General features: G+C 36.9%; 1 pseudogene; it reads right to left on the bottom strand.

Annotated features, from left to right (window-relative positions):
• Window positions 1-1,317: 1,317 nt before the first annotated feature.
• LOC132518131 (V-type proton ATPase subunit S1-like protein) lies at window positions 1,318-26,181 on the bottom strand (annotated as a pseudogene).

Raw genomic sequence — 26,181 nt, 5'->3', positions numbered from 1 at the left:
AAAACAGAAAGGATGTAAATCAAATACACTTCAATTAAAAAAAACAAAAAGGAATTCACTACAGACTAATAGGAGCTTACAGAATTCTGAGAATCTACATTCACAGCCAAGAATACTGCAGCCAAAAGAAATGTCCAACATGAGACTGTTTTATCAGAAATCCCAGAGTCATGATCAGTCACACCTGGCATCAAAGATGAGACCAGACTACAGACCCATCACCACAGCTGCCCAGAGGATCCAATTTCTCTGTGCATGACCCCCTATCTTGCATTGTTCTCAACTGCTTTCGAGGTTTTGTGCAGGGTATCTTAGTAGAACCTAGCTCATGTGTGAAACCCTAGTTAGGGAAATGCAATGTAGTTTTTACACATAAGATCTCTTTAACACAGAAGTCATACTAGAGAAGCTTTGGTGAGGATGCAGAGTGAGCCTTTCTTCAGTATCTGCCAAGAACTGAAAAGGATTATGGGGAAATCCATGTGGAAGAAAATGGTGATAAGAAGATGAGTGGTGGTTCCAGAATTTCTTTAGGGAATGCTATCTCACTGGAAGGGGACTTGGAGATGTATTTGCATAGTAAGCAAATTGTTTTTATTTAGCTTAGCTGTTTAAGTGGTACCTAGGAGAGCTGATGGAAGTCTAAATCAGACACACGAGGCAAGTCTTGGCACCACAATGAAATAAGAAAGGTAAGATACTGCCAAGACTATTATTGCTCCTTCAGAAACTGAACTGGGCTGCCTCTGAATAGCAAAGAAAAAGACAAGAATGCCCTTGAATAAAGTGTTCCACCATATTGACAGGAGTCTTCCCTAAACAGTTCTGTGACAGAGAAAAAAAAGACTATTTTTTAAAACAAAATTGGGATATAACTTCTGAAAAATGCAAACTATGTTACAAAATACTTTAAATTCTGAACTTCCAGATAACCTTACATTTATCATTTCTATATTTACCACATCCAAACTGACAAAGGCAAGGAAGACCAAGTGTGTTTTCCCTTCTTTATATTGCATCATTCTTTTTTTTTGGGGGGGGGTCCCTAACTTGAAATATTCTTTTACTTTCAAGACACCTTGGGGCAGCAATCATTTTTATCTCCGTGGGATTCCTGAGATACCTTTATCATTGCTCCAAGTCTATCTAAGAAGGCCAGTGGATGTTCCAAAATGTATTCTTTGCATGTATTTCCTTTAAAAAAAGAAAATCAAGCCTTTTGGTGAAAATCTTATATCACAAGTCAAACAGCACACAACAGGAACACCTCCTTTCAGAGCCTATCGTGGACTTCCTGAGGAAGAGGGACCTGTGCTGTTAAACATAAATTTTGCAGATCTGTTGGCTTCTCAGTTCATAGCATTCGACTCCCTGGCTCCTCAGCAGCTCCTTCTCTTCTGATGCATCTCGAGCTTTCAACTGGCAGAAGTGAGCCAGAGAGGCGATGAAATCATAGTGCCAGTCCAGATAGCACAGGTAGATGAGCATGTGCAGGGCAGGATCAGGGACATTGCCAGGCTGACTGGAATGGCTGGTGAGAAGGAAGAGGTGCAGTCTCGGGCCTTGGAAAACTGTCCCCCCCTTAATGGTAAAGCCTTGGATCTGTCAAGAGAAAAGAGCTGAAGTGACATACTCTTTCCTCTGAAAATCTGCTTCACAGTTGGGCTAGGGGTTCTAGAGCCCTAATCAGTCAAATTTAAATACTGGGGCCATACTTGCTGAATAATTTAAACACATTATCTAACAAATGTGAGTGTGCTCGTGGGGACAGTGAAACTTAATTTTAAATCAAGACTGACCCAGAAACTCTGGGATATATGGTTGTCATAATTAAGTGGCCAGAGAAATTCAAGGCTCTGAAATAAAACCTCTTTTATCTGATCCTTAGTTCACCTAAAACCACGTCTGTTGTCTCTAAAATTCAAAGCCTACTCAAAATTTTATGTGTTAATATAAATTTCGCAAAGAATAGTAATTCTCACTTTCTCTGCCTTTGATTCTGTTGACAGGAAGTAGATAGGAAGAATCTTTTAAGGGAAGATATGATTCCCAGTGACGTAAAATATAGATAATAAAAGCTAACACTTATTGAAGATTTTTTTTTTTACATACCAGACACTGCCTTAACTCATTTAATACTTACAAGAGCCTATGAATAAGTTACTATTTTATCCTAATTTATGGATGAGGAAACAGGCACTGAAAAGTTAAGTAACTTGCCCAGAGTCACACAGTATTAAGTACAATGAAGCTGTAATTCAAACCTTAGCAGTCTGGTTTCAGAGGCACTTCTCAGTTTACAACTCCATAACTCCTGGTATATTGTGTCTCTTTTTCCCCCCATCACTAACTCTCCTTCTTTATCAGATGTACCATGCAGACTTGGTACTGTTTTTGGAAGACCTGTATACCACTTGCAGTCTGCTCAGAGAATTCAAAGAAAAGCTTTCTCATATGTGCAATGAAGTGATTTAATTACTTGGAACTAGGAGAGGTTCAAATCGACAACTGGCCCCATTATCTAAATACTATCACAATAAAGAAACAGGGAGTACAGAGTCTACAGAGTAATGATTCTAAATGAGAACAATCATTTGTAGAAGGCAGCTTCCACATTAGCTAGCTTTTAGAATATAACCCTACAACTCATTCAGTCACCTAGTTGGTTTTAAAAGGGTACATCAGAAAATTGAATTATCCATGAATGCTTTACAGAGGATTCATTTTTAAGACTTAGGTGGGCACTTTACCATGTTTCCATGCTAAAATGATTGTAGCCACCCATCATACCGTAGACATTAGGGGCCTTGCTTGCCCAACTACCTGTGCTTAGACTGAACCAAAACAACTGCTGAAGGAGACTCTTGGCCTGGCTTTTAGGATACTTGGCCTGCCCACTCTATGAAGAGGCAAAGTGGCCTTCTCTTCAGGCACTAGCCTGAAGAGTCAAGCTCCTCAATGACAAAAGATGGCCTCATCTGATGCTACAACTCCAGCCAAAGAGAATGTCCTCACGCTGACTGCCACTTACCTCTTAAGACTTGACTGAGAACAATATCTGTGGAGGATGCCTGAGGGACACGTTGTCTATCCATGTTCTGGACTAGAGATTGTAAACACTCTGTATCCAGCCCACAGGTAAGTTTTGTTTGGCCCAGAGTTCTGAACATCCTGAAAACCTCCCCCAGGAATCTACATTTCTATCTTTAATTGAAAAGTCAGAAGATCCAGCAAGATTGGGCCTGCATTCCTATAAAGCAAAAATTAGCTGAAGTTTTATAAAATATACCTATTGTGATGCCGGCTACATTTTGCCAAAGTCCCCAGTTGGCCCACCTGAGGCATGTGAGCTTTCACCTGAGGCACCTGAGTTTGCCATGCATGTGACATCACTCTATACTTTATTCCTAGAATAAACCAGATAGATCAGCAAAGCTGTAGATGTGGAACGCAGCCTTTTGTATGCATACCTTAACCTCCATCACCACCAGCACTACCTCTTCCCTGGACTGGGCTTGATTCTGTATCTGTCCACATGAAGAGTGTTTTACAAGGTCCACCTCTGACACCCAGTGCTCTGTCCCCCATGAGGCTGCTGCTGAGGATGCTGTCACGCATTGCACAACACCAGGGATGAATGTGCTCCTCACAAGCACATTCTCAGTAGTCTTATGAACCCCATGAACACGTAAAGGGTGATTCTTTCTTATGCTGGCTGCTCAAGAGCTTCAGAGTGAAATTACTGTGCTGCTTCCAGTCAGGGCAGACAGATGGTCTCATGGTTTTGTGTACCAACTTCACTAGTGGTTTAGCTGATCTTTTCCTCCTTTTGTTTTCCTTAATCCCATGTCTTCCCATTTTTTGGTTTATCCTTTTTATTGTAAAATACACATAAAATCTACCATCTTAACCATTTTTAGGTGTCCGGTTCAGGGGCATCAAGTACATTCACATCATTGTGCAACCATCACCACCATCCATCTCCAAAACTCTTTTCATCTTGCAAAACTGACACTCTGTACCAATTAAACACTAACTCTCCAGTCCCCTCTTCTCCCAGCCCCTAGCAACTGCCATTCTACTTTCTGTCTTCAAATGTGACTACTCTAGTACCTCATACGTAGAATCATACAAATATTTGTCCTTTTGTGTCTGGTTTATTTCACTTAGCATAATACCCTCAAGGTTCATTCATGCTGTTGCATTTATCTGAATTTCCTTCCTTTCTAAGGCTAAATAATATTTCATTGTATGTGCATGACAGATTTTGTTTTTCAGTCATCCACTGATAGACATTTGGGTTATGTCCATCTTTTGGCTGCTGTCAATAACGCTGCTATGAACATGGATGCACAAATATCTGTGCATGTCTCTGTTTTCAATTCTTTTAGGTATATAATCGGAAGTGGAATTATTGAATCACATGGTAATTCTATGTTTAATTTTTTGAGGAACCACCATACGGTTTTCCATAGTGGCTGCACCATTTTACATTTCCACCAGCAATGTACAAGGGTTCTAATTTCTCCACATCCTTGCAATAGCTGTTATTTTCAGTTTGGGGGATTTTTTTTTTTTATAATGATCAACTTAATGGGTGTGAAGTGGTTTGCCCATTTTTCAAAGTTATTTTTCTTGAAGTATTTCTATAAGTCATTGTAAGTCATTTCTGGAACAAGGTAGAGATATAAATCAGTCAATTCATCTGTTAGGCAAGATTATGTGTGGATTATTCCTTGTTTTCATTATTACCTCCTCATTTCCCTTTCCACCTACTTCTCTTTTAAAAGTGTGAGAGAAATAGATATAATATATACTTTATAAATATTATATAAATAGATATATATATTACATGTATTATAAATTGTCTTTGGAGCCAGTCCACAATTCAAATTCTGCCTCTACCAGTTACCAATTATATCACTTTGAACAATTATGCAATCATCAGAGTTTCAGTCATCTCATTTGTAAAAGAGGGATAATAACAGCTATCTTGCAGCATTATGATAAGTTTTGAAGACAAAATATGTAAAATAACTACAACAGTGCCAACACACAAAGAGGACTCATAAGTATTAGTTATTGTTAATCCATGCCTAACACGGTCCTGGGTGTTGCCACATATATATTAGGCCATGAATTCTTTACATCCATAAAGATAGGTCAGAAATCGAGAGGGTGGAGTAACTTGCCCAAGTGGCTGATAAGTAATTCAAAACCATGTCTTTCGAACTCCAAAATGCGAACTCCTTCCCTACCCCAAACTACCTCACCACACTTCTCCAACCTGGGGGGAAGGGGAATAAATATATATTTATATGTGGAAAAGATTGGGAAGAACCCATAAAAGGGACATGTAAAACCCTGCCTATTTCAGGGAGTTGGAAGAACAAGTTAAGCTTTTTTCACAGGTAAACAGGTCAGAGGAAGTTGACAGATGTCTCTCAGCCCGAGATTCTGTTGGTGAAAAGGAACTTCTTATGCCTCTATGCCTTTCCCCAAATACTTTCAAGAGGATCTTTAGGATATTTTTGACTCCCTGGCTGACAGTTCCATTCCTATGCTAAATGCCAAAGCTGTCACTCACACTTTAGATGTACTTCTTATCTGCCCTGATAGGATCACTGCTCCTCTCCCTGAAGGAAATAAAATAATTGTCCGACAATTCCTCTCCCCAGAAGGGCCTCTTGCTCCAGGAAGTGTCAGTCACTGGGCTCATGCCACAGCTTCACTCTGGCTTACATTGCTGGCATTCCTCACTGATAATTATGAGTGACTGGATAAACCTTTATATAAAAGAAAGTCCTTCTGGGGGCCAGGGGGATCACTGTGCAGGAAGAGGAAATACTTGATCCTATCCTATTTCATACCTTAGAAGATAAAGAACATAATTCATACCAATATAATTTTAAAGATATCTACTCCTCTCTTTTCCTTAAACATCTATGTTTTCAAACAAACAGAATTTCTTTGGCACCAAACACACAGGTGCATTGAGCATATGCTTTAGTTTATTACCTGGAAATCAACAAAAGTGACCTCCCACAGGCTTGACATATCATTGGTGTCGCTGGGCAACAAAAGGGCATCATACCGCTGCAGGCTGCTGACGCGTTGGCAGTGGTAGGAGTAACTTGATGGAGCAAACATGCCAGTTGCATTAAAAGTTATTGGAATTGAATTATTGAAAATAACCTCGACTCGGTGCAAACTAAACCAGCTCTGGATGGACAATTTGTTGTAACTGGTAAGGGTGAATCTGACAATGATTATAGAACAGTATTACCCCCAAAGCACTTTTACATTTGCTGATGCAGGACACTGTTGACGAACAGTACAAGTGCGCCCTCTTTTGTCAGGTAGTAGAACTGGCTCAGAGAGAGGCTTTTACTTTCTAGTTCTGAACAAGAGTCTCCTGATGGGTGGGAATGAAAGCAAGTAACAGGAGAACGCCCCAAAGTGAGCAATACAAATTCCTACAAAAGGAAAAACACAAAAAGCTTGGGTATTTTTTCTTTTTTAAAATTAAAATAATTTTATTATTGCAAAAAAACTGAGGAAAAACTAAATGGACAATAATATAGAAGTAGCTAAATAAATAATGGTCAAAAATAAAATAGCTCTTACTATGTGTCAAGCATCTCTCTAAATTCTTTATGTATATTTTATTTAATCTTCACTACAACACCATGAGATAGAGAATATTATTATCCTCATTTTGCAGATGAGGAATCTAAGACACAAAAGGGTTAAGTAACTAACTTGTGCAAGTTTACTCAGAGAGTAAGCACTGGAGCTGGGCTTAGAATCCCATCTGAGACCAGAGCCCTTACTCTTAGCCATTTTGGAATGGAATATTCTCTAGCAATAAAAAAGTTATAACATGCATATGTCATGATCACTTTTTTCATTAAAAATGTGTGACTGCATAGAAAAAAATTCTGGAAAGACAGAGATCAAAATGTTAATATGATTACCCACTTTGTTATACACCTGAAACTAACAACATTGTAAATCAACTATATTTCAATTTTTTTAAATGGAAAAAAGAAAAAGAAAGCAGCTGAGATCAGTATAGCTCAGGGTGAAAGCTTGGGTTTTGATCCTGGCTCTGCCCACCTGTAGGTTATGTTCCTGCTCCTTCTGGGAACAGCATCTTGGTGTGTATAGGGCTGACCCTCTCCCCTCTCAGTGGTCTCCCGGACCCTGCCAATCAGTGTATTGTGGCCCTTTAATCACTGTGATCGGTTTAGAGAGAGGCATATGCCCCAGGCTGGGTCAATAAGATGTAAGCTGTGCTACAACACAGTTCTTTTATGTTGCTTAAGTGGATAACTGTCAGCTGGCCACCATCTTTCCAGCCTGAGAATGAAACTGACACAAGGACAGCAGAGCCAAGAGATGGAGAAAGATGCTGCCCTGGTGAGGTAAGTTAAGTGTCTGAAGCTAACACTTTCAATCCTATTAATCAGTTACCTTTTGACTTTATGCAGCCAAAAGAGTTCTCAGAAATACAGCTCTTATTAGTGGTATGGTAAGTGTTGTTAAACAACCCAACTGGGCCTTGCTTTCCTCATCTGTAAAATAGGTTGTGCTCGTTTAAATAGAATGCTCTGTGCTGGCCTGGTGTTATAAAACATTCGTTGTTATCTGGGACAGCCCCTGCTCACCCTGGGCTCCTGACTCAGATACAGAAAGGTTTTTTGAGGGATGCAATTGAGTCTGGCCATCCCCACCCACTGCAACAAACCACCGAGAATGCTGAAGGCCAGAAGGATGGAGGTGGTGGACATCTCAGATCTGGACTCTGGAGTCAGCTGTTCCAGAGGGCAATGGGAGAGACAAGCCATTCCCAGAAAGGGCAGGCTGGCTCTGGATTCCCTGGAAGTGACTTCTGTTGTGCTCAGGGCTGGGGTGGAGCCCGCCACATTGTTTGCAGCCCTATTTCAGATAATGGCCTGAGATTGAGGCTGTTGTGACACAGCCTCAGTGTGGTGGGAACATTAATGCACCAACGGAACTGCTCGAAAAAATCCTTCCTGGTGAAAACACCGGGTCGTTTTGCCAAACAGCTGTCCAGCCCACAGGGTCTTTGGTTCTGTGTCTCTTGGCCCACTTGAGGGCAGGAATGGCACGCCCATGGGCCTGGGGGACATGAAACCCTCTGCCCTGGCCTCTCAAACCTGTGCTGGTTCCTGGAGCAGAGCCTGAGCAAGGATTTGTGGGCAAGTGATTTTTTAAGAAAATCCCAGGAGGACAGGAGAGGAAAGATGTGAAACAGGCGGAGGGAGGGGAGAACAAGTAAGGGCGTGCATCCAGCAGGGTCCCTGGAGGGCGACTTTGGCTCTGTCCTGCTGGGATATCTGGAAACGCCTGTTGGTTAGGGCTGCCCTGGGGGATGTCTGGCCCTCTGGTGGACATGCAGGCAAAGGGTGCTCCAGCAGCCCAGGAGAGCCCCTGGCAACCACACAGGGTGCCTGTTGTTAAACAAGGAGAGGGAGGGAGGGAAGTGGATGGAACAGCTCAGTGCCTACTTCTGTTCCTGCCCTTCCAAGTTGCTCTTTTAAAAGGATACGTTGGAAAAGTCAGACATAAAAGGTCATATGTTGTATGATCCCATTATATGAAATGTCCAGAACAGGCAAATCCAGAGATAGAAAGCAGACTGGTGGTTGCCAGGGGCTAGGAGGGGGAATGGGGAGTGACTGCTAAGGGGTAGGGAGTTTCCTTTTGGAGTGATAAAATGCTCTGGAACTACACAGAGGTGATGGTTGTACAATATTGTGAATGTACTAAGTGCCATAGACGTGAACACTTTAAAATTGTAACTTTTATGTTATGTAACTTTTACCACAATAAAAAAAAGTAAAAATAGAAAAAACAAATGTTAATTGTGATGACCAATGGTGGTTGGATTATGAATGATTTTCATTTTCTTTTTATAGCTCAGTATTTTCCAATCTTTCAGTTTTCAACAGATATATATATAACCTTGTCTTAGCTTGGGCTCCTACAGAAGTAGACCCTGAGACAAGGATGTGAATACAAGTATTTTGTGGAGGTGATCCCAAATTTATTGGGGAATTTAGTCATCCAAAAAACGTAGAATATCATATGACATTTGTCTTTCTCTTTCTGACTTACTTCACTTAGTATGATAATCTCTCGGTCCATCCATGTTGCTGCAAATGACATTATTTCATTCTTTTTTATGGCTGAGTAGTATTCTTTTTTTTTTTTTTAATGGGGTACAGTTGTTTTACAATGTTGTGTTAGTTTCTACTGTACAGCAAAGTGAGGTAGAATTCCGTGTGTTATACAGCAGGTTCTCATTAATTATCTATTTTATACACATTGGTGTATATATGTCAATCCCAATCTCCCAGTTCATCCCACCGCTCCTCTTTCCCCCCTTGGTGTCCATACATTTGTTCTCTACATCTGTGTTTCTATTTCTGCCTTGCAAACTGGTTCATCTGTACCATTTTTCTAGATTCCACATATATGTGTTAATATACGATATTTGTTTTTCTCTTTCTGACTTACTTTACTCTGTATGACAGTCTCTAGGTCCATCCACGTCTCTACAAATGCTCACTTATATGTGGAATCTAAAAACTGATACAAAACAGAAACAGACTTAACAGACATAAATAACAAACTTATGGTTACCAAAGGGGAAGGGGTGGGGAGGGATAAATTAGGAGTTTGGGATGAGCAGATACAAACTACTATATATATAATAAATAAACAACAAGATCCTACTGTATAGCACAGGGAACTACATTCAGTATCCTGAAATAAACCATAATGGAAAAGAATATGAAAAAGAATATATATATATATACATACACATATATGTGTGTGTGTATAACTGAATCACTTTGCTGTACAAAACTTATACAGCATTGTAAATGAACTATAGTTGAAGTATACTTCAATTAAAAAAATTTTTAAATGAAGTATTGCAAATAAAAACAAACAAACAAAAGTATGTAGAAGAGAGAGAAGAGAAATGACAGAGGAATGGAAGGCAGCCCCAAAGGACAAAGGTAAGCAAGCTTCCACCATGAGCGACAGGGGCTTAATGCCCACAGGGAATCCTGGGAGACAGCGTAGAACACACACCTCTGAGTTATCTCACCCGAGGGTGAGGGAGCTAGGATATTTACAGACTTCTTTCAGTCATTGCTGGGGTACAGATGGGAGGCAGTGGGCCCCTCTGGCCAGAGAAAGCTTTTAGGCAAAGAAAGGCTGGAAGTTTAAACTTGAGCTGGTGGGGACTTCCCTGGGGGTCCAGTGGTAAAGAATCACCTTCCAATGCAGGGGATGCAGGTTTGATCCCTGGTCAGGGAACTAAGATCCCACAAGTCATGGAGCAACTAAGCCTGTGCGCCACAACTACTGAACTCACACGCCTCAACTACAGCCTGCATACCACAAACACCCTGGAACCTGTGCTCCACAACTAAAGAGAGAAAACCTGCATTCCACAACTAGAGAGAAGCCCACACACCGCAATGCAAGATCCCGCATGCTGCAACTAAGACCTGACACAGCCAAAAATAAATAAAATAAATAAATAAATGATAAATAAATCTTTAAATAAATAAATAAATCATTTTTTTAAAAAAAAGTTGAGCTGGTGGACTATAGTGCACTCAAATGGAAATGCCCAAGAGGATATAGACAAGGTACACTGACAATGTCAGCCATACAGCTTTACCATCAGAAAAAATAATAATCAAAAAGCTACTTTCCTCTAGGGAAAAATTTTTAAAAGGTGCTATTTGAATCAAAAATATTCCCCATTCCTATATCAAACAAATATGTATATGTGTCTGGTCACCTTGTGAGATTCTATAAAGTGTCTCTGAAAGATGATGGCATGCATGTTCTAAATTATGACCAGTGAAACACTCGTATCCCATGATATGTAGGCACATGTTGAGGAAAGAGCTTTCCAAGGTTAAACATAGGAAATGCTAGGTCAGAGGCAAAAAAAGAAAGAAAGGGGGACTGGAGACAAGACGGCAGAGTAGAAGGACTTGAGCTCATTTCCTCTTACGAAAACACCAAAATCACAACTAACTGCTGAACAACCATCAACAACAAGAAAAGACAGGAAATGCTAGGTTAATCAAAGTCACCAAGTGCAGCAATCTTCCTTAAGAGCGCGTCTTCACAGAAACTTCAACATACAGATTTATACCGTGAATCTCCAAGAGGACACGCTGTGCAGTCTTTCTCAAACACGTTTCACCACAGGACCCCTTTTCTGGAAATATTATAAACATTTACACAGAGCAAAAGTGTTCCATAGAACACAGCTTAGGAAAGACTGCCCTAGCACATCCTTCTGGTTTTTCAAGAAATGTTAAAGACACGGCTGCTTATCTCTACTAAAAGGTTGCTCCTATAGGAAAGGAAACATTATATTTTTATAAGAAAAAATTTTTAATGCTTTCAAATTGCTCCCCACCCCTGGAGCAGTTCCTAACTGCTTGGATAAGCCAACGTTGGCAGATGCATTATTCCATACATAAACAGAAAAATGCAGGCCTATGTTGATTGTCTGCTGGGGAATTCAGCTAACAGAGAATTTTTAGTTACAGTTAAATGATAAGTGTGACTCAGTTGTAAGGAGCTATACAGAAAATAACTTCAAACTAGAGCCTCAGTTTTGGAGCTTTAAACATATCTTATTCTTTGCTCAGAGGAAAGAGGTATCATATTCTCAGGTTCATGTATTTTCTAGGCCGCTAAAGGAAGAGGGAAAAAGTATAGTTGCTTTGGTAGAAACTAAAGAAAGTATTACTATAGGATCCCATCATAACATCACTGACTTTTCAGTGTAATTAGATAAATGTGGCATTTCATGTGTCACAATACTGGGCACACAGCAGTCCCTTGATACTTACATGTTGAATGAATAAATTATATGGAGCTAATCTGAAGTGCTGAACCTATGACATTCCAAAGTGCTATCCATACCTACCTTATATCAATACCTCTGGGATTTTCAGCATCACCAAACTTCAGAGACAACCTTAGAAAACAGAAACACAGTCCATCAAAATATGAATAACCCTTACTCCACACTATACTCAAAAATTACCTCCAAATGGATCACAGGTCTAAATGTAACAACTAAAACTATAAAACACATAGAAGAAACATAAAATAACATTTGTGCAATCTTGGGGTAAGAAACAGCTTCTTGAAAAAATGTGAAAGTATGAACTATAAAATAAAAAACTGATAAATTGCACTTTATCAAATTTTAAAAACCTTTGCTCTTCAAAAGATACTGTTAAGAAAACGAAAAAGGCAAGTCACAGAATGGGAGAAAATATTCACAACACATATACACAAAGAATTTGTATCCAAAATACAGCAAATAGCACTAACAACTCAATAATAAGGAGAAAACCCAACTTTAAAGTGTTCAAAAGACATGCACTTCACAAAGGAAGATATACAAATAACCAGTAAGTACATAAAAAGATGTCAATATCATTAGTCATCAAGCAAATATAAAATGAAATCACAATATGATGCCATAGTACAGTAATCAGTATGGTTAAAACTTTTTTCAAAAAAAAAAACACTCTTAAGCTGTTAGTATCTATATTTATTCACATCATTTGGAACATTAACACAAGATTTCCTGGAGGGGAGACAGATTATCACTAACCCAGAGCAATAACCACATTGGTTCCCCTTTTAGCCAAATTCTTCCCCTGCTGAAAGCCAGATGCCATCCTACACATACTGGGATTTACAACACAGGTAAGGAACACTAAAGTTATGAACCTGGGAGCTCATACAGGAGACAGTCGTTCCTCCTTCAACTCCTGAGAGAAGGAGAAAGACATCTGCTTCTTTAGTGTCAGAAATTTTCCTTGGAAAAATAAAAGTGTATGAATTTTAATAGCCTTTGGATGGGAGCAAACAGCTCACCATAAAGGAAACAAATGGGTGCATGTCTAATACCCATGTAGGTAAATAAAGTCTCCAAGGAGACGATAAGAAGCTTCTCTGGGTTTCCAAGCCCTGGAATATCTCAATGGTGCTGAGTTTCATTACTCCTTGACATGTAATCACATTCCTGTGAGGAGGTACATCCCTTACTAACTCCAAGACTTATCTTTTAACCCAGGTCCGAGCAAAATTTGTTTAGAAATTGCTAACCATACAGAAACATAATAATATTTTCTCTGTAGTCCCACACTGATCATACCTAATGTTGGTAAGGATGTGAAGTAGCTGGAACCCTCATACAGCGCTGGTAGAAAGGTAAACGCTACAACCACTTTAAAAAACCATTTGGCAGTTTCTTAATAAGCTAAACATACACATACCATATGATCTAGCCATTCCACTCCTAGGTATTCACCTAAGAGAAATGAAAATATATGCTCCTATAAAGACGTGTACATGAATATTTACAGCAACTTTATTTGGAAAGTTATCTAAAAACTGGAGGAAAAACAAATTTCCATCAAGATAAATAAGTTGTGATATATCCATACAAAGGAATACTTACTATTCATCAGTAAAAAGAAATACTCCTTTGACACATGCAATAATGTAGAAGAATATCAAACTCATTATACTAAGGAAGCTAAACTAAAAAAGAGCGTACACTGTATGATTATAGTTATATAAAATTCTAGAAAATGCAAACTAATCTATAACAATAGGAAGCAGAACAGTGGTTACCTAGAAAGGTGGGAATGGCAGAGGGATGGATTACCAAGGGGCACAAAGAAACTTCTGAGTGTGATGAAAATGTTTTCTGTCTTGCTTGTGATGATGGTTTCACAGGTATAAACGTATGTCAAAACTGACCAAATTGTATACCTGAAATATGTGCAGTTTATTATATTTCATTTAAATTTCAAAAAGGTTGAAAAATAAGAATGATGAAAAGCTAAATACAATTGAAATGGGAAAATGTGAGAAATTTAAATATATAAAGGATGACGCTGATATGTGACATTATAATGTCTTGAAGTTATAACACCTCAATATACATTATAAAAACAAAAAAGCCAAAGTAGGTGGTTATAAAATGTCCAATTACAAATTTGAAAAAAATCACACAAATATAATTTCATCAATTTGGTCCCACTTATCAAGAAATAGAAATGTCAGTGACTGAGCTCATTTATCTTCCTACTACTTATGGAGAAAGGGAAGGAGTATTTACAAAATTAACCATATTAATAAGATCACTAAAAGAAATATCTTTATTTCCTAACATCATAAGCTTAGGTACCTTAGAAGCACTCATTTACAAACACTTTATAAGCTAATTTACTCGGTAAAGCAAGTTTTCAAGAGGATTTTTCTCTAACAATATTCTGATAATGTTACAAATTACTGAAAATACTTTAAAGAAATGAAGTGCACTTCTTGGATTGTACTTTATAAATCTGACTGGTCACTTACTCTAACAGAAGTTCTCTGGTTCTTCCAAGGAATCAGAATAGCTTAGTTACCCACAAATTGGCTCTCCAGCTAATGAACTGAAGCTCCAAGCAAAGCCACGTTGCGCCCACCCGAATCTCTGGTGGAGCAGCTCAATGGCCTCCATGTTTCTGATGTCCCAAGAGCTTCCTCCAGCAGTCCTGGTTTCAATGAAAGCTGTTAACATGCTCTGCTGTGGAGTAAAGAACATGAGGCCCAATTTCAACAAAGCAAATTCAGCAATCATTCAGTGAGATTTTTTTATGTGCCAAGCACTGCACCACATGCTGCACCATAAAGGGGAAATACAACCTAGGGAGTCACTCAAAAAAGAGCTTCATTTACTCTTCCAAGCGCCCTACCCTCCCATGTTTAAAACAGATTCTGAATTCTTGAGACTTTAATTGCCTAAATTCAAAATACACACAGATGCTGGGATTATGCTCTGTTTGTAAGGCTTTCACTATTTAAAAAGACTTCTGTAGCAAATCTGTCTGCCAACAATTTGCCTTTCCCTGAACATTTTGTTTCCAAGCACTAAAATATGGTCATTTTTTTAAAATCCGTGCTTTTGACCTTACATGGTTATGTCTTAGCTTGGGTTTGTTCTTTCCGCAACTCCCTTTCTGGTTCTTGAATATAAGATTTCCTTGCCAGCATAACAAAGGCATCTCACTAATCTACGCAATTCACAGGAATCAGGGACAGTCTCAGCAGCTGGTCCTTGAATGCCTCACATCCTGGGAAGCCTCCCCCTCATGCCCTTGGGAGGGCTCTCCAGGATGCCTGCACACTCACCTGAGCAGGACTCTAAAATATGGATGATACACGCTCAGAACTCACCCACTAGAATTCTTGGGCAGTGACAAAGAAAAAAAAAATCATTAACTTGTGTATTATGAAAACCAAAGGTTCCTTAGGCCTCTCTACCAGGTAACTAGACACTATTTTACTCTAGTCGTCATTAGTATCTTATACTTTGAGTAGCACTTGGCAAAGTTCTCATGCATACATTTCCTCATTTGATTTTCACACTGCAATGAGATAGGGCCAAGAGAGAGGAGGGAAAATGGCATTGTTAAAGATGTTTTAGACCCCAGCTCTACTACCATACAGGCTGTATGATCTTAACAAGTTTCCTAAGCTCACCCTCACCTGAAACACCGATGATAACTGTACCTGTGACTCAGGGACTTAACTCGCAATAGCATTGTGAGGAATAACAGATAACATACCTGTGAAGTCCTCACAAGGTGTCTGGCCAATTCCAAGTGCTCCAGTCCTGTTAGCTGCTAGTAATAGATGTCACCATCTCCATCTCACACGTGATGATCCTAGAGTGGCTCCTGTTTATAAAGTCACAGAGCTCACTGGCAGAAGTGGGCCTAGAAGCTAAGTTTTCATTCTTTCTGTCTCTAGGTTCCCAGTGATAATCAAGTTTTCTAAAGTCCAGCAAAAAGCTGTGGTGCCCTGATCTACCCCACAAATTCCCTGGCGTCAGGATAAATGGAATCAAGGAGGGCCAGTCAGCCATGGACAGGCAAGACTATCCCCAGGCAATCAGCCTCTCTCCCCGCAGCTGACCACAAATAAAGAGCACTGTAGGGAATTAATTAGAGGCTGAGGAAACAGTCCTGAGCTCTCAGCAATGCTGGAGTCTCTTTGATAGTTATGCTGTAACAGAATAAACAAATCCGGGAGGACTCTGGATTTTGCTTACAATTCCCTAGCTCTCTGATAAGAGACAGTCATTGTGAATAGTAACATACTTACTAAAACTTGTAATGTAACTTGTAAGCATACATGAATATAATCCATTTTTTACCCATCATCAAGAATTTTTAAATGAGAAGTAAAGTTCAGAAATAAAAAAGTGTTCCCACCAAAGTATATAAGAATAATACAGAGAAACACACACACACACACACCACAAACACAGAGCATGTTATGGTTTATACAAAGCATTCTGCCCATCTAAACCAGGCCAGAACAAATGCAGAGAATCTTCCAAAAGCCTCCATCATGCCAACAAATGTTGAAAGCAAGGAGCTTTATAGAAAGCAAGTGGGACATGCCAGACTTCCTCCCTCTGGACCAAAACAAATACAAGCAAAAAATATCTGCTTGGATGGCTGAAAAGCAGAGAAAGGCACTGGAAATTGACTTCCTCTTCGATAGGAATAGTTGTTTAATCTGCTTATCTCAAGTCAAAAATAATTATTCTAATCATTTTTTAAATGTCCTAAAGAATTCTCTGAAATTTGACCATTCAAAGTTACCCTTGCACATTTGCAAACAGGCAATGTTCCATAACTTCAGAACACTTCCTAGAATCAAATATCTGCCCTGGCTAGATGGAGTCAGCTTTCTTTGTTTCACCCACTAGAATATGTATGACTCTGCTCACCGATATGCAATTTCCTTCCTGCTAGGACAAAAGTAGTTTGACACCTCACATTTGGAGTTGACATAGAGCCTGGAATCCTTTCTCTTTTTCAGAACGAGTTTGGGAAACTTCATTTTCAGAATCCTGAACTTCCACAAAGTATTATAACAATTAGCTAAAGTGTTCAGAAGAAAATTATTGGGAAAAAAATAAGAAATTAAAAAAATTAATTTCTGACTTGTTCTTTCATTTTAGACATTAGACGTTTCCTCAGAAATGTATGTCAGGGTCATGTACAAAGGAGCTACTTCTACTTTCCGAAATGACAGAAAACTGGACCACCCAGTTAACAGGCTACACTCGCCCTAAGGGCTTGCTCCGACAAAGCAGTCAAGTTACATGGCACTTCCTTCACTGCAGTTTGAGTTGCCAGCGTCCACTGTTGCCTTGTGGCCAATGGCTTCATCTGTAAGGTCCAGCCAGGTCTGATTCTTAAATTTAATTGTTATTCTTTTGGCCCAAAAGAGAATGCAGGGAATTCCATCCACAGAGACATTAACCGGGCTATGATGGCTGAATGCATTCCAAGGTTCTTTTTCTAAATCTTTGTCTGCTCAGATTGTAATTGAGAGCCTAATTAACCAAATAAATGAAATTTAAGATACGAATTTGTATCCATGGTACAAAAGGCTTCTTGGAAGTAAAAGAGCCAATTTAAAACCTGTTGAAACTCTGCTAGCTTCAGAGTCCATGCTATTGTGGGGAAAAGATGGGTGGACCTATCAAGCCTAAAAATGATAGTATACCTGAAAGGCACATGAATCCAGTTCTACAAAGCACCAAAAATGTAAAGGACCAAATTATAAAAACAAACAAACCAAAAACCAACTTTGAAAGTAATAATATTAGCAATAATGACTTTAAAAAGTCACCAGTCACCGTGCTGGGGGAGGAAGAGGGAATAAATAGGTGGAGTGCACCAGATTTTTAGGGCCATGAAAGTATTAGTCTGTATAATACTGTAATAGTAGATAGATATCATTATACATTTGTTAAAACCCATAAAATGTGCGACACAAAGAATGAATGCTAATGTAAACTATGGACTTTAGTTAATAATGTATCAGTAGTGTATTATCAGTTTTAACAAATGCATCACACTAATGAAAGATTTTAAATACAGGGGAAATTAGCAGGGGTGGGGGCTGCAGACTGGAGAGGTATATGGGAATATTCTGTACTTGTGGTCAGTTTTTTCTATAAACCTAAAACTACTAAAAAAAAAGTCTATTAATTTTTTTTTAAAGTTCACCATGCCTTAAAACTAATGGCGGTAATCTTTTAAAAAAATAATATCATAAGAACCCAAATAATTCAGAACTTTAAATAAATTCATTAATATGTTAAACAAAGAAAAGAAGAGGTTTCTGAAAATCAAGCGTAATTCTCCAGACCGTTAATGTCCAACAGAACTTCCTGTGATATTGGTTATTATGCACTGGAAATGTAGCCAGTACAACTGAGGAGCTTAATTTTTAATTTTATTTAACATTATCCAATTTGAATTTAAATTTAAATAGCAGCATGTGGCTAGTGTCTACTGTCTTGGACAGTGTAGTTCCAGGTCATTTAATATACATAAACTAGCAAGGTATTCTAACCTTATTCTACATCTTATGAAACCTTTGCAGATTTCCAGGAAGCCCAAGACAATGCACTTCAGTATGTCACTCTGGAGATCATAAAGGCAGGTCTCTATCCAAAAGAAGATCCACTTATCTAGAGCAACTATTCCATACCAATTACTCCAGTGTAAATAGAGATAAAAGAGAAATTGAACAGGCAGCAACAACCCAAGTTTACCAGTAACCAAAGATAAACTGTTACTATAGTGATCCTATCTGGAAAGGAACAAAAGTAAAACTGAATATTGTAATGAAAATACTGTATATGACAGCAAGTGAAACTTTAGTGTTTTCTCAACTATAAGATTACCATAATACATTTCCTTACCTAAAGTTCAAGCAAGAATGTTAGTTATTAATAAAATTATTACTTATATTTTCACAGTGGCTCTGACCTGATTGAAATGTGTTTACTTTTTTTTATGATACAATCTAGTTTCCTAACATGTTCATACCTGTGTGATTCGTATTGTTGTGAAATCCTGCACTGGTTTCATTCCTCCATTATTCTGCTGATCTGTCAAATAAAATGATATGAGTACAAAGGCTAAGTGTCATATATTTATTAATGTAATTGAGTGACAATAATATGCTAAGTACAGGCTTAAGTCTCTTTTGGCTCATCATTTAGAATACTGTAGTTTCAGAGATTTTCATATCAGACTGCTGATGCCAGTACTGGTGTTCAGGGAAGCCCATCACAGACAGAACCCCTCCTCCACCCCCAAAGGAATCATAAGGGAAATCACAAGTCTTACCATTGTTCATAACCACTTCTTTATTTGAAGATGTTGGAGAGCTGAAACTAGAAGAAACAAAAATAAAAAGATGCTGAACAAATATCTACATTTTAGATTTTATATGTAATTTTAAGGACATTTTGGTTTGTTACATCTCAGAGTAGAGGAGCAGAACCTTTGCCTGTCAAAACTGTTCACTTTTGAATAGTGAATTTCTGATTTAAAAAGTAATACTATATATGTTCTTCAAAGAAAATAAGGAAAAGACTGAAAATTTTAAAGTAGAAAAAATTTTTAAATATCAACCCTAATGTTCATTCACTGAATAAACAATCTACTCTGAGAGTTTACTATGTGCCAAGCAGTATGCTAGACACTGAGGTTCAACCAAAAATAAATAATAACCAAATAATAAATCAAATAACCAAATAATAAAACATAATAAAATATTTTACAGTGAAATTTTATACCACATTGTACTGTCAACATATTAAAGCAAAAATATTCAACCTTTTTTATTTAAAAAAAAGACAGACTCTATTGCCAAAAAGGTATTTCTGAAAATTATGAAGATATAAATTATAATAATATATCCTTCCAGTGTTTCACTCTACATACATGCATACACACCCTACACACAAATATAATTTTTTATATCATTTAAACAGATTTTTATAAACATCCCGTTTTAAAGTGTGTAATTTTTTTTTTACTTAAAAATATATCACAAATATTTTCCCATGTTATTACTTATTTTTCTGACATAATTTTGAATTCCATGTGGTATTACATCATACAAATGTATTAATTTATTTAAACTAAAAACTTATTAAGTATTTAAGTTGTTTCCAATTAATAAACAATACTACATTGAACATTATCATGGATTATTTGTTCATACTCCTGAGAAGTTCCTTAAGATAAATTCCTAGAAGTGAAATTGCTATGTTAGAAGATATATACATCTTTTTATCGTGGAATATTGCAAACATATACAAATTTAAACAGAAAAATATAAGCTCCTTCACCCTCCCCAAGTACCTGTGCCCATCATCCAGCTTTAGTAATTATCAAGTCATAACCAATCCTGTTTTACCTATGTGCCCACCCACTTCCCCACTCTAGTATTATTATGAAGAAAATATCAGAAATTATATTTATTTAGGTATGTATTTCTAAAAGATAAGGACTTTAAAAAGTAACAGCCCAATTATATCTAGAAAATATTAATAATTCTTTAATATTAAATATCACATCAGTTTAAATCTCCAATTGTGTCATGTCATAAAAGTTTTTAGTTTACTGCATATTTTTAATTTTTCATAAGTTGTACCTGTAATATATGAGAATACAGATCAAATTCTATATTTAGAGATTCCTATCCAAGACCTATATATATAACTATCATATAAACCCAACACTTTTACAATTAGAGAAATATATATATTATACATTATTATCTATATGCAAAACATAATTTTGGATCTAAAGAGTTACTAAATCTATATTATAGTGAAATGCTTTAGAATTAATTATATGGAACCAATTACAAATTAAATGCACCATTCTCCTTGTAATACAACCTCTAACAGCTAGTGAGAATTTAAGATGATAAATTGATAACTATAATTCTACTAGATGCTGTTAATAAATTCATATATGCATGCAATTATTTTTTCACTTTATCAGCTCTATTGACATATAATTTAAGTATAGTAAACTGCATTAGTCCATTCAATGTGTACAATTTGATGGATTTGGGCACAGACATATACCTATGACACACTGCCACAATAAAGATACAGAATATTTACATCCCACAGAAGTTTCCTCATGCACTTTCGCAGTGGAGTGATGTTTCCTTCACCTCAGCCACAGGCAACTACAGACTTACTTTCTGTCACTTTAGATTAGTTTGTATCTTCTCCAATTATAAACAGAAGCCTGTAACATATATTCTTTGGTGCCTGGATTCTTTCAGATTTTTAATGACTAAAATTCACTGATTTTGTTACATGTATCAATATTTCATTCCTTTTTATTACTGAGAAATATTTCATTGTATGGATATACCACATTTTGTCTATGAACCCACTGATGGACATTTATGGGGTTTTGTGGAATACGTTTTTGTTTCTCTTGAATACATACCCAAAGTAGAATGGCTGAGTCATAATGTATAAGTTTGTTTAACTTTTAAACTGCCAATCAGTTTCAGCATGTGAGCTTTCCTGTAGCTCCACATTCTTATGACAAAACATTTGGTATTGTCAGTCTGCTTAATTGTAGCCATTCTAATGGGTGTGGGTTGCTATCTCATTGTAGTTTTAATTTTCATCTCCCTGATGACTAATGATGCTGAGCATCTTTTCTTGTGTCTAACACCATTCATATATTTTATTTTGTAAAGTATGTGTTTAAAACTTTTTCCAATTTTTAAAAATAAGTTCATGGTCCTCTTATGAGTTGAAAGAATTCTTTGTATGTTCTAGATACAAGTTCTCTGTCAGATATATGCATTGAAAATCATTTTTTCCATTCTATGTCTTTTTCATTTTCTTAATGGTGACTTTCAAAAAGCAAAAGTTTTAAATTTCAAAAGTCTAATGAATTTGTTTTTCTTTTATTGTCCATTTTTTTGTGTCTAAAAGAAATATTTCCTAACATAAGGTCACAAAGATTTTTTCTTGCATTTTACCAGAAGTTTTAAAGTTTCAGCATTTACATTTAGCTATGTGAGGATCCATTCTGAGTTGATAGTTGTGAGATATGGTACTTGTAACATTTTGAAGACTAGAAGAAAGAAAATGTCCTATAAGCTTCCAGAAATAAAAAACAAGAATCATGCAAGGATTCAGAAAATGTATTTCTTACACCCTTTCAAAAGCTAATGGAGGACATGCTCCACGAAAGTAAGGGATAAAACCAAGAAAGAGGAAAGCATACGTTCTAATAAACAGTGGATCAAACTCAGAAGAACAATGAAGAGAAACCTAAGGATGACTACTGCACATCAGACCTAGAGAGAATCAATCCAGATCGGAGCAACAGGACAAAAGGGCTCTGAAGAAGGGAAACCTAGAGGGAGATCTCTATGCAAAAGGAGCATCTGAGAGACCATGTTATATGTTAAATACTCTGTTGATAATAAAAGGAAGTTGTTACACAAAATCTAAAATGTATAAATTGAGAAATCATCTGCATATATCATTTAAATAATAATATTTAATACATACAGTCGTGGACTGTATGATTGTTCCCAACTAACTCCCTAGGAACAGCAATCCCAGAGATGAATGTATCTCTGTCTTTGGCCATATTCCTTGTAGTACCTCCCTGTGGGGGGAATATTTCCTGCCCCGTCATCAGGCTTGGCTATATGTCTTGGAATATGGGCCAATGGAATATGAGTGGAAGCAATAATGTGCCAGTTCCATAGAAACTTTAAGAGGTGTTACATGCGTCTACCACCCCTTGCCCTTTTCTCTTTGATATGATAATGGCATGTCCAAATAGAGGCTGCTATTTCAAGTCTGGGTCTTGAAATGAGAAGACATGGAAACAGAGCTGGAGCAGGGCCATGGCAGCCCACCTGTAGCTGTAACAGGGGTGAGAAATAAATGTTGGAGATTGTAAGATTCTGGAATTTTGCACTTGTTTGTTACTAGAGAAAAGCTGACGAAATAGGAGACAGTTTTTTAATAATTTATTATGTGTCTTGGTACCATTTGATTGTTTTAACCATGTATATGTATTACTTTGATAAATTTTTCTAATTTATTCTTTTTTAAAAGATGCCTTACTTTAAAAATTTATAAATTAGCATTCTGATTTATACTATGTCTCTTGTGAGTATGGTTAGCATTAATCAGTCCTCTGAATCAAATCACACCTAGGAGCACTAAGAAATTAAATTTCCTGAGCAGCAAGCGTGAGGCTCCGATCAAAATAATCATATAACCACAATAGAGATATGCTTTAGCCGAAAGATCTCTACCTACTTAAACTCCAAATTCTATAGTACAAGTTAAACAGTAACTGAATACATGAAAGAAAGACTAATACTCCAGAAATATTTCTTGAAAAGTTTCAAGCTTTCTAATATCACCATATACAAATAGATTTTTAAATTTTTTTAATTTGAACTTTATCCAAAAATCGTAATTCATGATACAAGGTTAAGGATTCAATTTTAAAATGTTTTAATGAACAAAAACATAAAATTGAGATATATTTTACCTAAATAAGATAATAATATATCAAGTCATTTGAAAATATCTAGTCAGCAAAGGAGTTTAATGTTTACTGAATAAAAGTATATGAATAAATGAATGAGTTATCATATCATTAATATGCTTGGCTTGAGACTCTACTAATTAAAAATTTCCACCTGTTCACTAATGAAAAGCTTTTAGCACACAAAATAGGCTTACTTTCATTTCAATGAATCTATGGACATACAATAATGCTGCTATATTCTTTTTCAAATAAACTCTAATTTGGATAGGCCTTGCCCACACCCATAAGCCTAAACTAATGAGGTTTTAAAGGAAGCCATAATCTCAACCAAAGACAAAATACAGTACACATGCATTTTCACATCACTACATGATCTCTGAACTAAAGTAGAACTAAAGGATTATCTGGTTTAAATTATCCATGTGAATAAACTAAGAAACACTGATTTTTAATGTAAAAAAAGTAAACCTACATTAGCACTAAAATATTCAGGCCCTTTTCCAGTAAAAGGGAACTCTGCAATACATGAAAAGTAATCAAGAGCCCTAGGCTTGCAGTGGCTGGTGAAATATTTTTGATTTACCAGGTGTTCCATCATGAGTCTCCCAAGTATGCCTTCATGAAGATGAAGGTGAAGTAGCTCCTTCATGGTTCTGCTCAGGGTGAAGATCAGGTTCTACCAAGGCCTACAAGGCCCTGAAAGGCCTCAGCCTGCTAGTTGTGCTCATTTTGCCTCCGCCCCTCTCTCCTCCAGATACACTAGCGTTCTTTAGTTCAGTTCCCTGAATGCTTCATGTTCCCTTCTTCCCTCATAAGAGTCTTAGCACCTGCTGTCCCCTCTACCTGGAATGTTCTCCATCCTGCCCTTCTCCCTACCTCCTTGTCATGTCCTCCATATCACAGCTCAAATATAACTTCCTCAAAAACACTGTCCCTAACTTTTCAGACTAGTTCAGATCCCCCTATTATATGTGTTCACAGTCTACCATACTTTTCTTTCAAAGCACATTTCACAGTTTATTTGTAACAATATCATTCATTTGATTAATGAGCACCTCTGTTCTAGATTTAAAGGTCCATGAGGGCAGAGACTATATCTGTTTTGCTCACCATTGTACAACCAGCACCTAGCACTGTGCCTATTTAAAAGTATCAAGTATTAAAACTATGTGTTACATGCATAAATGAACTAACAATTTAATGAACGAACAAACTCTGAAAGGCAAGTGGGAAATGGGAGATCACGGGGGGTGCTGTGTGAGAGGGAAAAGATTTCCTTTTTGTTTAAGTATAAACCCAATTTGAGGAAGGACTATGTAAATGAAGAGTGATGACCCCTACTTTCTCTAAGCTCAGGTAACATGTATCAGGCTTAAAATACAATCACCCTTCCTAGAGACTTAAGAACCTTGAATTACTCATAGAATTGAAATATATTTTAAATTCCAGATCTATGATATGAAAGAACATTCACAAAACAGCAACTGTTGTTTCCTTCATAATGAATTAATATGACATATTATTAGATTCAAATGATCACTGATTTGTATGATTTCTACGGTTTCTTCTGGAACTAAAATTATTTAAACCCATTAATCTTGCTTCAAAAACAGAATTGGGATTTTTACAGTTCTTGGTGTATATTTTACCAGTGTAATACATAAATCAGTCATTTCTGTATAAACCAGGTGAGGAAACATTACTAAGCTTTAACCACCTAAGGAGTATAGGTCATTTATTACTTGAAAGTGAACCTGAAGGAAAGCACTAACTGATTTGGAAACAAATAAAAAATACCTGTACTTACTGTTTTTATTAGCTGATGACTTAAGAATTCCTTAACACAAGTTTTGGCAGATCATCCTGCTTGACACCTTCCTTTGTGCTCACACTAAATCCCCTGATGGATTTGTTGTGAGAGCACATAATGAGTAATTGGGGGATATGACATAAGTTAATTGCTATTCAGATTTTGCATGTTCTTCTTTATATAGAAATCTCTATATGTTCCCTTATATAGTATGGAAAGAAGCCAAAAGGACAAAGGAAATAGAAATAGAAATTTTGCTTGTTAGTTTTAAATAGTATGTACTCCACACAATTACCATCTCCTACTAGTTAAAATGATTTAATACCTGTTCTTTGGGGGACAGGTAACATATTTCTGAGGTTTTTAAATGTTTTCTTACTCTCTTCTCACATAAAAACAGCAGGAGAAACCGAAATTAACATTTACTTATAAGTATAAAGGAAACATGAACACTGATTTGAGTCATTTTCTCATAGAGATATACTTTGGTACATAATACAAATGTTTCTTGGATATTTTGAACAAATAAATTAACTCTTCCCTCTTAAAATAAAGATTATGTTTTAATCTCTTATTTATAAACTCTCGTTCAATGATTTTAGTAGCTACCAAATGATCTAATCTAGTATATCCATTTTGAATTGTTAACAAATGTAGCTGTGCAACAATATAAAGAAATTACAGAACCACATAATTTCATACTTGCACTAAAGTTTACAGATGCATTATATTAAAAGATGTGCAGTTACTCACCTTACGTTCTTCCTGGCAAGTAACTGGTCCAAGGTTAGTGAAAATCCCATACATAAAAAAATAAAGTGAAAAACTAAAGATTTTTCTTCCCAT

Source organism: Lagenorhynchus albirostris, chromosome 3 (assembly GCF_949774975.1).
Source record: "Lagenorhynchus albirostris chromosome 3, mLagAlb1.1, whole genome shotgun sequence".
NCBI lineage: Eukaryota > Metazoa > Chordata > Mammalia > Artiodactyla > Delphinidae > Lagenorhynchus > Lagenorhynchus albirostris.
This window is presented reverse-complemented; position numbering and strand designations above follow the sequence as displayed.